The 17,272-nt window shown below is 37.3% G+C and overlaps 1 long non-coding RNA gene across 3 annotated transcripts in view; it reads left to right on the top strand.

Moving 5' to 3' along the window:
- The first annotated feature begins 3,046 nt into the window (after positions 1–3,046).
- Positions 3,047–17,272, top strand: part of LOC311582622 — a 104,528-nt gene continuing 90,302 nt past the window's right edge. For 2 of the 3 annotated variants that reach the window (XR_014774173.1, XR_014774174.1), the window contains exon 1: positions 3,047–3,184. This is a non-coding gene — a long non-coding RNA (uncharacterized lncRNA). Of the gene's footprint in view, positions 3,185–5,532; positions 5,640–17,272 lie in introns of those variants that run through there. The other variant, XR_014774175.1, reaches the window with a different exon arrangement.

Raw genomic sequence — 17,272 nt, 5'->3', positions numbered from 1 at the left:
CTGACATTATGAATATTTAATATACTTGGAAATTTTGAGTACCCTTCCATTGCTTGAATTTTCAGTAGATGGAGGTAAAGGAATCTTCAAAAGTCTGTCCATGGTTAAGGGTGTGAACAGCTGTATAGACCCTGCAGGGCCATACTGAGCATCTCATAGGCTTTGCATTCATATGTGAATTCTTCTGAGTAACTGGAATTAGGCAACCTGTGATTGTCTTGTAAATATTACTATTCATTTAAACCTAAGGAGAAAGTTTCCTAGTAAGCACTGTCTCTTACACTAAATGCATGATTGCAAACCCTGTGTAATTTCATGCCTCCATATCTTTGCCCAGACTGTGCATTTGCCAAGGAAATAAACCCTCATCTTCTTCCACCAGATAAACAAAACTCATCCTTCAAGGCTCATCATAAATGCTGCTTCAATGTATTAAATCATCCTCAAGGGAAGATCATTTGTTGCAATCCCTTTGCTTTTATGGCACCATATCCACATTCCTATTCGAATATTTACTATCTGTCTCCCATCACAGTGACCTTTGGAGTGTGTTTATGTTTTAGAGGGCACAATAGGTACTGAGCTATGGATCCAGATTCTAGCTCTTTACGTGGAGGAAATAACCATCTGTTTGTTCACTTCCACTAAGACACTGGTTCGGCACTGAGTGTTTTTGGTGCAAGTCAAAATCCTAACATTTTTGCAAGATTCAGGCAATACCTACTTCCTTAGGATATCATTTTTCTAAAACTTTATGTACCTCATGTCTAGGATTAGTATATATGTTTTATTTAATTAAACTCCAATCAATGTTTTAGTGGCGTGTTATCATCACGGTTGTTAAAACAACTACTCTGGTCCCAATTTTGTCCCCTTGTATCATTCCTTTGAAAATAGAAGACATACTCTAAGACGTACATGGTTAATTATTATGTTTTGTGGTAGTGAGGATTAAACCTAGTATGGTATGCATAATAAGTGAGTGCTTTGCTACTAAGCTATAACCTCAGGCACCTTATATGTTTTCAATGACAAAATTTTAAAGTGACGATAAAGCATATGCAATATATGTTTTGTCAAAACCTTCTGCATTTCAGATTCAGAAATTAATTTTTATTAATATCATAATGCAGAAGTAGTTGTTGAGGTTGGTAACTTGAAGAAACCTATATTTCTCTGTTCTACAACCAACATTTTTACTTCAGTAGCAGTTGGTAATTGACAAAACACTTGTCTATGAAAAATGCCAAGAAATCAAGATACAAGTATTGTACACAGACTCAGAAGTTACAAAATAACAGAAAGTATACAGATGTGTGGACACATAGTGTTTAGCTCTGATCTCAGCACTGAAAATACACATTAATTTTTTTTCATGCAGTTTGATAAGTATGCTCAAAATAATTGAAGCTTACAATTACTGTTAAAATTGTAACTTTTTACTTATGTTATTTTGTTATGTGAATAAAGAAATACATATATTACTTTAATTTCCAGATTTAGAATGTTGCAGTATGGTGAGTATTTTTACTCCCAGCCACAAACTCCTGGAATAATGATTCATGACACTCAAAATATAGTTATAAATACCTAGGACCCTTAGGTAGACTATTCTCTGACTAGTTCATATCTCAAAATAACCCATTTATACTAATCTACATACTGCCACGTAGCTGTTTACCTCTGCTCAGATACCCTGCATCTAACCCCCTCACATCTTTCTGGAGGAATCTCCCAAGCCTGACTTTATCTGCAAATAATTTCTGTCTGCCAGATATCCCATATTCTGTTCTACCCTTCCATATAGGCCATAGCTTTTTTTAAAAAAAAAAATTGACAGACAGTTCATCCATACAGTATACAAGATATCCTCCAGCTCTGGGGGGAAACAAAAAAGACAAAATAAGGGGTTGGGAATTTAGCTCAGTGGTTGAGCCCTTGCAAGCACTAAGCCCTGGGTTTGGTACTCAGCTATGGAAGAAAAAATAAAATAAAAATAATAAAACAAAAACAACAACAACAACAAAAAAACCAAGACATTCTCTCTACAATCCTCACTTTTAGCCCAAGAAAAGGCTCCATTTCTTTAAACAATAAATTGAATACAATCATAACAATCATGAAAACTATAAGGTATGATATACATTCACAATGTCTAGCCCACCTGTATTTGACAACTATAGAGAAAGTATTCTATTATCTATTCTGTCTTGATGAGTCCATAGTTCTGTACCTAAATCATTTTCTATCATAACTTACTTTGACAAACTAATAAGTCCTAAAGCATTCAGTCTTACTTGTGAAACTTAACTATCTGGTCTTGTATGACCTTGCAGCAAGGCAACACCAAAGAGAGTCTGCATTTTTAATTTAGTATATAGATCTTCATTTAGTTGTAACTTGACTATCTATCTATCTATCTATCTATCTATCTATCTATCTACATATATATATATATATATAATTTTTAGTCTGAACCTGTTGGCCTATAGCTGAAGCCTTTGTATCCAGTATCTTAATGGTCTGCATTTTATAATTTCCTGAAGTCATTGTGCGTTGCTTTCACCTGGAACTACCCCTTTGGGGGTTATGCTAAGTTCCAGATAAAATTCCTGTGACGGTTCCCTATTTTGATTCAAAGACATTTCTTTTTCAACATCTATTATATGACCAACCCCAATCTAGAATCTAATTTTTTAAATCTCTTCTTTCTTCAAGTCTTTTTTATTGTGATCTTCCCTAAAGAGGATATACACAACTGCAATCATCACTGAACTTTGCTGACAAGTGTAGGAGGAACGATGCTTGCCTGGATCAGGAACAAGGACCACCTGGCAACACACATGCGCAGAAGGAGGCCTTTGCTTAGCGTCTGCGGGAGTCCTGCATGGACACACCTGGGCATGCCCAGGGATTGACGGCCCAGAGACTGCTGACATCACAATGTATACCAATCAGAAGAAGCCACAGCAGCAGCTCACAGTTTGGGAGCCAATTGGACGCTGGTAGGAGTGTATAAAGGCGTATCGTATTTCGGCAACCAAAGCGGCAGCGTCTGCCTCAAGCCAGACTCCAGGAGTCGGTGTTCTTGACTCCGTGCCAGCTCACCCCCGGCCCTCAGTAGTCCTGAGCATGGGTCCCAGCAACATTTGGCACCGAATGTGGTCTCCTTCCCCGTGCAGGCGTGAGTATATGGCCATGGCCTAACATATCACAGAAATCCCCTAGTAAGCACAAGACTCTGAGGTCTACACACATCTTTTCATTTTTGTTTCGGCCATTTCCTCAAACTTGTTCGTACATGTTCTGTAGTTATGGGCAACCTGTCCGGGGAAACAGAAGCTGTTTCCCAAACCCTACCTATTGAAAACGCAGAATGGAGCAGAGTTTTTTTTTTTTTTTTTTTTTTTTTAAGCAATGGTGGTTTTATTTTTGTTGTTCTTTGTTCGAAAGACACGCCCGCTAGTTTAATACGCGCGTCCACGGGCCAGAGCAGTTCACGGGCGCTGCTCCTAGCTGCCTGAGGGCTCTGCTCTATAGACTGCTATGGTCCCTCTCAAGTCACCATGGCAGAAGGTTCCTGGATCTTTTTGGCTTTGTGTTGGCTCTTGTTATGAAATTGTTTTTTTTTTTTTTTTTTTTAATTTTATTTTTTTTTATTAATTTATTCTTGTTACATCTCAATGGTTATCCCTTCCCTTGTATCCTCCCGTTCTTCCCTCCCTCCCATTTTCCCCTTACTCCCCACCCCTATGACTGTTCCTGAGGGGGATTACCTCCCCCTCTATATGTTCATAGGGTATCAAGTCTCTTCTTGGTAACCTGCTGACCTTCCTCTGAGTGCCATCAGGTCTCCCCCTCCAGGGGACATGGTCAAAGGTGAGGCACCAGAGTATGTGAGAAAGTAATATCCCACTCTCCACTCTACTGTGGAGAGTGTTCCGTCCATTGGCTAGATCTGGGTAGGGGTTTAAGGTTTACCGCCTGTATTGTCCTTGGCTGGTGCCTTAGTTTGAGCGGGACCCCTATGCCCAAATCTGCCTATCATAATGTTCTACTTGTAGGCTTCTAGGACCCTCTGGGTCCTTCTACTTTGCCTTTCCCCCATGATTCTCTCATCTAGAATCCCACTAGAATGTCCTCTCCTCTGTCTCAGTTTCCTGGTAAGTGAAGGCTTTCGTGGGACATGCCCCTTTGGAAATCTATCTGGTGCTATCTCAGAAAAATGGGAATAGGGCTTCCTCAAGACCCAGCTATTCCACTCCTTGGAATATATCCAGAAGATGCTCCAGCACACAACAAGAAAATTTGCTCAACCATGTTCATAGCAGCCTTATTCATAATAGCCAGAACATTGAAACAGCCGAAATGTCCCTCAATAGAAGAATGGATAAAGAAACTGTGGTACATATACACTATGGAATACTATTCAGCTATTAAAAACAAGGACTTCCCGAAATTTGTGGATAAATGGATTGAGCTAGAAATGATCATAATGAGTGAGTTAACCCAGAAGCAGAAAGACTCAAATGGTATATACTCACTTATATGAAATTGTTTGCAATGTACTTAGTGGTAATCAGGCTCCTCCATACTCCAAGAAAGTTCAGGGAGAAAGGTAGAAAGCTGAGAGATGCCAGGCTAAGTTACCAGCAGTAAGGAGGGAGGAACAGTACTCTTTTCGATAGAGTTGATAGAAGCCAGAATTCAGAGCTCCTTAGCTGTTAGGTGTTTGTCAGCTCTTCCTTGAAAGAGTCCACCTACAGGATTTAGCCACAACCAAATTCTAAGGAATGACGGGCAGGGATTTTCTTACTTAAGCCGAAATTGGCACAGCTGACCCAAGGCTTGGACTTTTTTTGTTTCCTTGCTTAATTTTTTGCCTGAGAATTTTGAAGATTTTGACGGGAATTGAGATGAAATATTTGAATAGGGCAGTGGTGGCACACTCTATTAATCCCAACACAATGGAGACAAAGCTAGATGGATCTCAGTGAGGTCTAGACCAGCCTGGTCTCCACAATAACAGAACATGATACCATGTTGATAAGATAAGGCACTTGCAAAGACAGCCTAGGATTCAAAATGACAAAATTTTTCTTTTTTTTTTTTTTTACTACTTTTTTTCCTTTATTAATTTATTCTTGTTACATCTCAATGGTTATCCCATCCCTTGTATCCTCCCATTCTTCCCTCCCTCCCATTTTCCCCTTATTCCCCTCCCCTATGACTGTTCCTGAGGGGGATTACCTCCCCCTGTATATGCTCATAGGGTATCAAGTCTCTTCTTAAAGTTACTATGTTAGTTCCTTTTTTTTAAATAGTGGATTTCCTGAGGATTAGGACTAAGCTTTTACTAAGAAGGATCAAAACCTAGAACTCTATATGACCTAGAATTATGTAAAGAAGAAATATCATTTATGATGATAGCTTTGAGCTAAAACGTGACCTCAGAATTTTCATTATCCTCTGCTAAAAAGATCATCTACTAACTGGTAGTATACGTTTCACCTGGAGAATTTGATTGGCAATCAAAAATGAACAGTTAATGGCTACTGTGTTCCATGTTAATAATTCTGTCTGATAGATCACAATATTCACAAGCGAGCCACTATATGCTTCAACTCCAAAGTCTAATAGTAAGTAGATAATTTAGAAAACTACTTCACTTAGTTGATTTTTTTGTGCAGTCGTTAAGTACCTGTAAATTTCCTTGCCTAAAACCTTTTTCAGTGGTTTAGGAAGTGAAGCCAGAGAGATAGATGATTGATAAGAGGATAGATAGATCGATCGATAGATAGAGGTATAGAGAAATAGGTAGTTAGAGATAGAGAGGAAGACACAGATAGATGCCCATAAATAATAGAGAGATGTTATTTAGATAGATGACATGTAAGTTAGTGACATATGATGTGGGTACATTTATGGTGGATAATAAATAGATAAAAGATAGATGGATTAAGAGTTAAGTGATAGGTAGCTAGAGAGGCGATAGATAGATAGATAGGGAGATGGATGAAGAGATAGAAAGATGATACATATAAAATCTGGAGTTGCTAGCAGGACTACTTTCTTAAACACTGATCTCTTGAGTATCCGGAGCTGTATTTCTTTCTTCAGAACATGTTCTGTTTTCTGTTTGCTGAGTCTTCATTTGTTGATGTGTATTTTAGTGGACATGTTGTTATTCTGGGGCCATCTGTTTCATTTATTTATAAACTTAATGTATCCTTTATTCAGCTATATTTTAGAAGTTTAGCCAATCTGAGGCAAGGGATTATTTTAATATGTTTTAAAACCACTATCTTGAAATTACCAGTGTCCTTTTTTATAATCTGTACATTTATAATTAATGAAGTCAAACAGCAATAACCTTTCTTTATCACCCTTGGAAAGCTTCTCTGAATGTTTATTTACTGTCCATGTTCCAGCTTCTAATTATATTGTAATTTTTAAAATTCCTTCTGTAGTCACCCCAAAATGTGGTAGTAAATGATGCTGGTAGCTCTCTCTCACTAAGAAGCACAAAACAGCATTGGTAATCATTGAATCAATCAATTAGTATTTAGGGTTTTTCATTTCAGCTTATATACCCAGTTGCAAATCTAAAGATTAAAGTTTGATTAAATGCATCAGAAAGTGTGGGGTATGTGCCTATAGCCATTTCCTGTTTAGAATAATGTATTTTACAAAATACTGCGGGAGTAATTTTAATGCGTGCCTTACGTGTTGCTTGCGTTAATTGCAACCAGTATCCTTTTCTTCTTAACTTCAAAGCTCTTTGTATAAATGGCGATTAATTGGAAAGGACATTGCAATTCTTGGCACAGGCTGAGAAAACAGAATGGGATCCATGTCTACACTGTTCTCCTCTCTCTCTAGCGTTGCAGATTTGTGTCCCTTATTTGTACACTCTTGTATATGCTGAAATTGAAACAAATTTGTCACATCTTTAAAATGTTTTTGATGTGGTTCCAAAGAAAAAGGACGTATTTTTTTCTTTCATCTCTGTTTTCTTTTTCTTTTAAAATTTTATAGCCTGGTCTCAGGCCCCTCCTCCTACTCCTCCCACTCCCACCCTCAAGCCCCCTCTCCCCATTATCCCACACCTTTCTCCCTTTCTCACAGAAGGGGAGGCTGCCATGGGTACCAACCCAATCTGATGCATCAAGTCTTAGTGGGAAAGGGACCCAAAGGCAGGGAGCAGTGTCAGAGGCAGCTCCTAATCAAATTGTTATTTGACCCACATGTTACATATGTGCAGGGGGTCTGGGTCTGGCCCATGCAAGGACACTGGTGGTGGTTCTGTCTCTCTAAGACCCCATTGGCCCAGTTCAGTTTACTATATAAATTTTTTTTGGTGTCCTTGATGTTTCTGGTTCCTTCAGTCTTTCTTCCCACTCCTCCACAAGACTCCTTGAGCTCAGCCTATTGTTTGGATGGTGGGTCTCTGCATCCCTTTCCATCAGGATCATTAGGTGTTTACTTGAAAAACCTGTACTCCACAAAATTGGAAAATCTACATGAAACAGATGAATTTACAGACAAATACCACTTAACAAAGTTAAATCAAGATCATGCAAATTATTTAAATAGTCCTAAAAGCCCTAAGGAAATAAAAGCAGTCATTAAAAGCCTTTGGTTTTAGCAAAGACTTCTACCAGACTTTCAAAGAAGAGTTAGTACCAATACTCCTCAAACTATCCCACAAAATAGAGACATAATTTTTAAAACTCACAGTTTAATCCCCAAAACAATGAGGTCAAAACAAATTTACAAAGAAAATTTATTTAAGAAGGTACTTGAGGGTAACTGTACCATTTTTTCATGATAAATCTGTTTTTCTCTGGACAAACTGGAAATAATGGATAGAAATAATGTATTACATTGTTTTTATCATGTAAATATTAAGTGTGGCCTCCAACTTTGCTATTGAAATATCCCATAAACTTTCTGCCTGCTTGCTGTTATATAGCCCAAATATGCTTTATTGATTGCTTTTGAATTTGCTATTTTTATGGTTGACACTTAAAAAAATGGCTTTGGATGAATATCTTCAAAGGCAACAAAATACAAATTTACATCTAAACTGCTAGTAACATTGTTTTCCTTATGGTTCAAAACAATAGGCCATTTGACATTCCATGAAGAATTGCTTAATTAGACTGACCCCTGGTCCACAGGATAGCTGATTCTGGGCTTCAAAGGTATTTTTTCTTTATTTTTTATTTTTTATTTTTTTAAATTTTTTTATTTTTAAAATATTTTATTAATTTATTCTTGTTACATCTCAATGGTTATCCCATCCCTTGTATCCTCCCATTCTTCTCTCTCTCCCATTTTCCCTTTACTCCCCTCCCCTATGACTGTTCCTGAGGGAGATTTCCTCCCCCTGTATATGCTCATAGGGTATCAAGTCTCTTCTTGGTAGCCTGCTATCCTTCCTCTGAGTGCCACCAGGCCTCCCCATCCAGGGGACGTGGTCAAATATGGGGCACGAGAGTTCATGTGAAAGTCAGTTCCCACTCTCCACTCAACTGTGGAGAATGTTCTGTCCATTGGCTAGATCTGGGTAGGGGTTTAAAGTTCACCGCCTGTATTGTCCTTGGCTGGTGCCTTAGTTTGAGTGGGACCCCTTATTTTCTTTTTAAAAACAATCCAGTATAGGCAGTTATATTCACATTTATTTAATTGCTGTTGATCACAAATCACTCAACATGTCTTAGATTTGTTTTTTAATTTTAATTCATCATAATTTAATCAGATTACATCTTGATTGTTATCCCCTTACTTGTATCTTCCAATCCCGAAGTTCTCTCCCTCTTCCGCCCTATTCACCTATACTTAGACCTCTGACAAAATGGGACTTCCTCCTCCACCATATGACTACAGCTTATCAGGTCTCCTCCTGATGGCTCGCTTCCCCTTCCTTTGTGTGCTTGTCTGGCCTCCCCAACAAGCAGACATGATCAAATTGGGGGGTACCAGATTCATGCCAGAGCAGTACCTATTTCCCCCACAACTGTGGAGAATGAGTGTCCATTGCCTGTATCTGAGCAGGGGGGTCTAGGTTTACAACATGCATTGTCCTTTGTTGATTAAACAGTTTGTGCAGTCTCCCTGGGTCCAGATTGACAGCGTTCATGGTCTCCTTGTGGGGCTCCTGAAACCTCTGTGCCCACAGCCCCATTCTTCCATCCCACTCTTAGCGTTTTGCCCAAGAGTCCAGCAGCAAGTCCAAGTGGCTGGCAGGGATGTGGAGAAAAGGGAACACTCCTCCATTGCTGGTGGGACTGCAAACTTGTACAACCACTTTGAAAATCAATCTGGTTCTTTCTCAGAAAATTGGGAATAGTGCTACCTCAAGACCTAGTTATACCACTCCTAGGCATATACCTGAAATGTGCTCTAAAATAAAACAAGGGCATTTGCTCAACTATGCCCACAGCAGCTTTATTCATAATAGCCAGAATCTGGAAGCAACCTAGATGTCTCTCAACCAAAGAATAGATAAAGAAACTGTGATAGCTAGTCATCTGTTAAAAACAAGGAAATCTTGAAATTTTTAGGCAGCTGGATGGAGCTAGTAATGATCATCCTCAGCAAAATGACTCAGACACAGAAAGATATTTGTTTTCTTTAATCAAAAATTTTCATAGATATGCTGATAACTTTTTTTTCTTTTTGGTTTTCTGATATAGTCAATAAATTAAGCCTTGCTTTTTTGGGGAAGGGCTTATTTGTTCCTACATTCCAGTGTAGTTCGTCTTCTACTGTGGATAAAGACTGCCTTCTAGACTCTTCTGTAGAGCTGGAATAATTAACAGAATTTGCTTAAATTTTCTTTTATCATGAAATATGTTTATGTCTTCCTATTAGTCAGTGCTACTCTAGGTTCATGAATCTAAAACCGAAATGAGCTCAAGACTGGCTTTTGTTTTCATCAAAGTAGGAGCTAATAAAAGAGAAATAAAAAATATAAAAAAAGAAAGTGTGAAGTTAAATTATAGAGGGATTAAATGATAGAATTCAGACTGTTGCATAGGAATTAGGGGAATTAAGCCACTGGCCAAAAGGGTTAGCTGTCAGAAGATTCATTTTAATAAATTTTAAATCTTTGTAACAATGGTCTATCAGTATTTAACATAAGCATTACTTGTAAATAATTATTTTTATTTTACTTGATCAAAATCCTGCTGTAAACATTAGGCAAATTTTTTTCTTCATTTCTATGTATTGGGTGGTATTTGTGATAAGTTTATTATTATGTCTACTTTGAATAATAATAGTAGTTTACGTTCTCCCTAGGTCCTAGGGACTGGCCAGACTTAGAAATTTAGTTTAGTTAACAGTTCCCTAGCCAGTAGTTACCTGTTTTAGAGTGGACTTTAAAGCCAGTCAAGAAAGTGGTGATTTATAGTAATTTTTGGAGGCAGTATATCCTGAAATTACTGATTTACATTTGTGATTGGAAAATTGAGAAAACTCCTGGGACCTGGGTTTCTTGACTCCACAGAATAGAGTTACATTCAGTTGTACCCAAGGCAAGTTGACAAGACCATAAATCAAAAGAACCTTTAATGGATTCAATTCATCAAACCCCCTAACTCAGCTGTACATTATATGTGAGGGACCTGTTTGTGTCTTCTGTAATCACCTTCCCTGCCAAGGATGTTCAGAGATCAAGCTGCATATTGCTAGAGTAGGATAAGATCAAATTTGATATTGAAGTAAAATTTCACTTTAGTATTTTTTTTTAAAAAAAGAATGCAATAAAAATATGGAGCTTGTACAATAATTGCTGAGATTTTTTTTCCATTCTACTCTAGGTTTTTTCTTGTAATGCAAGAAGCCCAGTAGTTCCTTGCAAAGAATAATATGAATATTCACTTTGAGATCTTATGACTTCAGCTCTGGCTTCATAATATTCTCATTAATATATGAAATCACGTTTAATCACCATTAATGCTTTTTCATACTTGTGGCTCATTGTCCTAGCAATGTTTTTCGCAAACTAAAGGGAAGAATACAGAGAATTTAATCTCTGATCCATAGTATCAATTTACGATGAGAGTCAGGTAACATTACCTAATGATATTGAATCCAGTAATCAGTATAAAATGCTGATTTTTCAAATGTGTTTTACCTAATACCTATACAGCCAGAGTCTCTAAGACGTGGTAATTCCTGATTCAGGTAGTTCACTTCACAGAAGATGGAATGAAAAGTCAAGTTTTTATGAGAGTGACTTCAGCAACTGTTGACTGTAGCAGAGTATACTTTTTGAACATACATGAAGGAAATATAAATTATTAAATTACCTCAAGTGATGCTGAACAAGTAGTGCCACCCTAACATCTGTTTCAAATAAAACCCTTCATTTTGCTTTTCCAGCGAAGAAAAGAAAATCTTAAATCAAAGAAATATGAATGTTTAGAATGAAAGTGTGATTAGAGTATTTCTAGTGCTCATTCAATGGAAATTAAAAAAAAATGAGGCCTTCGGTTCATTAGATTATCATCATACCATATCCGTTCCCTATTTTCTCACTTGTCAGTTTCTTTCCTCAATGAAACATATTCTGTGGGCACATGAAAAACTTTCAAAATTTATTTAACTGACATGTATCAAGAACCATTAGGGGTTAAATATTGGAATGGTGCTTCGGCACCATTGCCTCAGCAAGTTTTTTTTCTTGAACATCCTTCAGATATTGATATAAGATTAAACGTAATGAAGCAGGGGACATATTGTGGGACATGTCTCTTAAAGTCCTTGTGATTCTACATATTCCGTGAAACCAAGTCTTATTTCTTCAAAAACTGAACATTTTTGTTGAATCTTACTACGTTCTAGGAACTGCAAATGGCAGCTTCTTTCCACAGAGCTAACTCTGGGAAAAATCTCTGCCTCTGTGATATACAAGATACCCGTTAAGAAGATAATTAATTAAGTCCATGATACTATGATATATTAGCCAACTATGGTTTGTTTAAAGTATCCTAAACTAACTCCTAGCCCAAAGCCTGAAAGTGATTGAATTTCTATAAATGCCTTATTTGTCTAGGTATGTCTGGGCCCATCACCTTTCCTTGTGCCGCATTTTGCTCTCTTCTCATCTGCCGTCCACCTCATACTGGAGCAAGGGATTTTTGCATTTGGTGAAATGTTGATCATGTTGCCTTCGCAGGAAGTCATTTTGAATAAAATAACATTTTGTGATTGTTTTTTCAGTGATGAATATAAACAGAAAAACCTAATTCCTTACAGAAATATACATTGCTTTACTATATTGATAGTATTTTCTGTGTAATATTTGATATATTTAGGCCCAAGCCAACGAATGCATTTTTATCTTTGAAAGAATAATGTTTATATGATACGATGCAGTAAAATAAATTTGATCATCAAGAAAAATATCATGGAAAATGAGTATAGGGAAAAATCTTTCCTGTCATTTTTTTATTTTCTTTGCAGAAGAGTTTTATATATCTGCATGGAGATACACAATTAACCTTCAAGTACACATAAGGCATTACATCTTTATAATTCTAAGTAAAACAAAATCTACGTTAACCTGTTAAGACTTTTATTTCCAAATCTTACTTATAAAAGCACCATAGGAGTCAAGTGACATATTAAACATAAGACATTGAGCTAAAAGGCCAGTGCCATTACTGAGGAGGTCAGATTTCAGTCCATGTCTTTAGGCTTTCCCTCACCTGCATCCCAGCTTATCTGCCAAGGTGTCTTAGTGCTTCCTAAAAGAAACTTTAGAATACCAGAGACAAGGAGCATTTTCATCTAGCTTCCGTCCCATTCAAACACCAATGTTGTCTGCTCTGAGTAAAACAATTACCTAAAAATGTCTCTCTTTACGTGCCTTGCCAATCTCTTTACTTCTGTTTTCAGTGTCACTATATGTTCATGTTACATCAATCGACTGAGGGAACAAATTGTGTTCAAGTCACTCAGTGTTTAAAAAAAAGTAAAAAGAAACGTACAGAAGCTAGAGATAAGTCTCAGGGATTAAGTTTGGAAAAATGCCCTTGCAGAGAGCGCAAGTTCAGTTCCCAACATCACTGTCACGAGGCTCATGATAAACTGTAACTGCAGTTTATGGCATTGCTCAGCCCTGGCCTCTACAAACCTCATGCAGGTGAGTAAGCTACACATGTACACAGAATTAAAAATTAAAGTAATCTTTCAAATCTACTCCTTTCTTATTAACAGAAAAGTTCCAAGGTTTTCCAAGTAGTCACCTTGGAAAACTGTGTGTCTACATCATGGCAGACATGCGGGGAGGGGGATAAAACCTGTCACAAGAGCAAGATTGTGGAAAGATGACGCTATAAAACCATTAGCCTTTCCTCATAGTTTACCAATTACATGCTACTTAAGGTTCTAGCCAGTAACTTTGGCCTTACTCTTCTTACAGAACATGTCAGAAAGCAGCAGTTTGCATATATGTCTATCGCTTATTCCTCTTCTCATTTCTGAATTTAATATGCATGACATGAGTTCATGCTGAAAGCTCCTCTTGCCATATTTCAGCTGATAACTCTTCCAGGTGCAAATACGCCACGCGGGCTTCATTATACGTGAAAGAGTCAAAGGACTATAGGACGGATCTATGAGGAAAGAGTGGGAAGGGGGGGTGAATGAGGTGCATAGGCTGGTGAGTGTACAGGGCCTCTTAAGTTTCCAGCTGTAAGTTACTAAAGGTTATCGGATAACATGAAATTGAAGAGGGATCCGTTTTATTTAGAACATCAAAAATTAATATGGTGTAAGTTTGGCATAAATGGCCCAGGAAGCTATGTGATTCATTGCTAGAATGCCATCTTAAGATCCTACTGTTGACTGATGACACATTAAGTGTATTCTCCCCACCTATGAATAAATACTTATTGAACAGGTTCTACCTGCATTGTCTCACACACACACACACACAAAAAAATCTAGTCATTTCAGTACTCATTTGAATACTGAACTGGCCCTTTAAATTTTAAAAATAAGTTTTCATTCCTTTATAATTGCTTTTTATAATAGAAATGAAGACAAGTAAAAGTCTACCTAAATATAATTTCTACACTTGATGAACTCAGAGATTTATGGGACATCTGAATGAAGTTGATCCCATTAACACTTTAACACGTGATAAAAGTGGAAAATGTTGAGTGTGGGACACACATACACAAAAATTAGCCATTGGAAGGATGTTTGAAAATATAGTAAAAACAAATAAATTTGATTAGGATAAATGAGGAGGAATATGTAGGGTGGACAGAAGTCAGTTTGTATGTAGTTTTTCATATTTTTATCTATAGAAGTGCTACAAAGACAAAGCTCAGATGACTTTTTTTTTTTTTTTTTTTGGTCTAGGGAAATGTTGAAAAACAGTTGTGGAATAATGTTACCAAAATAGGTTGAGGAAAAAAAAAGCAAAAACCCCAAACAAACAAACAAAAAATCCAAACAACAACAACAACAACAACAACAACAAAAACCCACCATAAACAAACAAAACATAGAGGCTGCAAAACACTTTACACTGGACGGGTCAGCTCCTCTACCCAATCACAAAACTGTAATCATCTAAAGATCTCAGAAGAGACTTAAGAGAGGTTGATAAAGATGAACCAACAGTGAAGTTGGAACTGAAGTAAAAACCCAAAACAACCTCCAGTGGATGACTGGGAGGAAATTATGTAGATTTAAAGAGAGAAGTAATTTTTAAAATTTATTTCTCAAAGTAAGTATGTACACTAAAGAACGAAAGGCAGTGATATTAAGTTTTGTGCTAACAGTTAGATGTTGAATGTAATTATTAAAATTCTGGCAATTTGGAAGCATTAAAAGGACTATAAAGAAAAGTCCAACTGGGAAGACATGACAAAATGCACATTTTAGCCCTTAGGAAAAAAATACAAGCTGGCTCAAAGGTATGAAATGATATGAAAGACATTTAATCAACATATAAACAAGTATGTCTTCATAGAGCAAAAATATAACTCACATCAAAATTACATTAGCTGGTGGAGGATACAGAGGCAAGGGTATCTCTGTGAGTTCAAGGCTAGTCTGATCTATTGAGCAGTCTAGGACTTCCAGTGCTACCCAGAGAAAACCTGTCTTGAAGAAAAAAAATTTCTATGACCTATTTTTCTTAATATTCTTTGAAATATTTTATATCTACTTTGGCTACTTTTGGTCGTTTGTGGTTCTGTATGAAATACATAATTCTTTATTCTGTTTCATAGAAGATTGGTAGTGGAGATTTAATGGGGCATTTTATTGAATCTGTACACTGATTTTAGTGATATATCAGTTTACATTATTAATTATGCTAATGTTTGAACATGGGAGATTTTTCCCTCTTGAAAGCTTTTCTTTAATCTCTTTGTTCCGTGTTTTTTATTTTAATTTTATTAATTTATTCAGATTACAACTCAATTGTTATCCCATCACTTGTATCCTCCCATTCCTCCCTTCCTCCCCCTTTCACTCTATTCTCCTCCCCTAGGTCTATGACCGAGGGGGACCTCCTCCCCCACTATATGGTCATAGGCTATCAAGTCTCGTCTTGGTAGCCTGCTTATTCTTTCTTTGAGTGCCACCAGGCCTCCCCACTAAGGGGAGGTGGTCAAATGTGAAGCACCAGAGCTCATGTCAAAGTCAGTCCCTGCTCTCCACATGACTGTGGTGAATGTCCTGTCCATTGGGTAGATCAGAGTGTTTTAAAGGTTTCTTTTGTTTCTTATTTTCATTTTTGTTGTTGTTGTTGTTTGTTTTGTTTTCCGAGACAGGGTTTCTCTGTGTAGCCTTGGTTGTCCTGGACTCACTTTGTAGACCGGGCTGGCCTCGATCTCAGAACAATCCACCTGCTTCTGCCTTGCAAGTGCTGGGATCAAAGGTGTGTGCCACCATGCTCAGCTTAAAGGTTTCTTTATAAAAGTTAAATGCATGTTTAGGTTAATTCCAAGGTATTTATTATTTTATTTTATTTTATCTTATTTTATTGGTGGGGATGATTACAGGGTATGCTGTTTTTTTTTTTTTTTCTGATTTCTTTTCTGAGAAATATGGACACAGCTGGCTATGTCACCATAGCTGATTTCAAGTTATACTTCAAAAACATAGAAATCAAAATGATGAAATTGCCAAAATAGTTATTGAAAGTGAGATAACAGAGTAGAAGAAACAGATAAACCCAGGCTTCCAAAACCATTTTATTTTTAACAAAAATACCAAGAATTTACCTTGGAGAAAAGAGCCCAATATTACATGTAAAAAAAAAAGTTTATTCCAGTCTCTCACCCTTTATGAAAATTGGTGTAAATAATTTAAGAACTCCATATAAGGAGCTACAAGACTGTCCATGTTAAATAAAAATGTGACTGATAAAACACATCCAAATAAAGAGCAGGCATCCAGTGTGTGATACACATCATAAATCCAGATATACACCTTTAATCCTATCATGTGGGAAGCAGAGTCAGATCTCTGTGACTTCCAGGCCAGCCTGGACTACAAAGCCCCTGGAGAGCCAGGACTATAGGATATTTAGTTTCTGTCTCAAAGCAAACAGCAAAGAAAATAAAAAATAAAAACCCAAAACAAAAAGAATATGCCAGGGTAGTATTTAAAAGAGTTCTTGGGCCAGGAAGCTGGTTCAGAGTATAAACGCCCTGGCTGTGCAAGCCTGGTGACCAAAGTTCAATCCCTGGAACCCAGTTGGAAGGGAAGAACTGGGTCTGTGAAGTTGTCTTTTGAGGTCAACCCTTATGTTGTCATAAATACACACACACACACACACACACACACACACACACACACACACACACACAGAGAGAGAGAGAGAGGGGGGGGGAGGAAAGGGGAGAAAGGAGAGGAGAGAGAGTGCTCATACAAACAAATGGAAAAATAATAAAGTGTTTTAAATGAAGTTAATTTCAGGGGAGCTTTAGTCTGGTGCCTTGGAGCGCTTTAATACCCTGACATTGGTGAAGGAGTTTCCAGATTTGGAATTCTGAGGTTGGAAGACCTACCCTAGATGAGGGGCTAGTCCTCCATGGGGTTGATTATGGAGAATGTGAGTTAAACGCCAGTGTTCACTTCTCTGTTTCCTAAATGAGACCATATGGATAGTTATCTATTTCTTGAGGTCATACTACAATGGATTACATTTCTTTGATCTATATTTAAGATGAAGTAAATCCTTCATCCCCTTTTTTCTTGTCTGGAACATTGCCACAGCAATGTCCACTGC

This window comes from Acomys minous (genome assembly GCF_964271855.1).
Source record: "Acomys minous genome assembly, chromosome: 14".
Lineage (NCBI taxonomy): Eukaryota > Metazoa > Chordata > Mammalia > Rodentia > Muridae > Acomys > Acomys minous.
The sequence above is the reverse complement of the archived record's forward strand: the minus strand, read 5'-3'. Positions and strand labels throughout refer to the sequence as shown.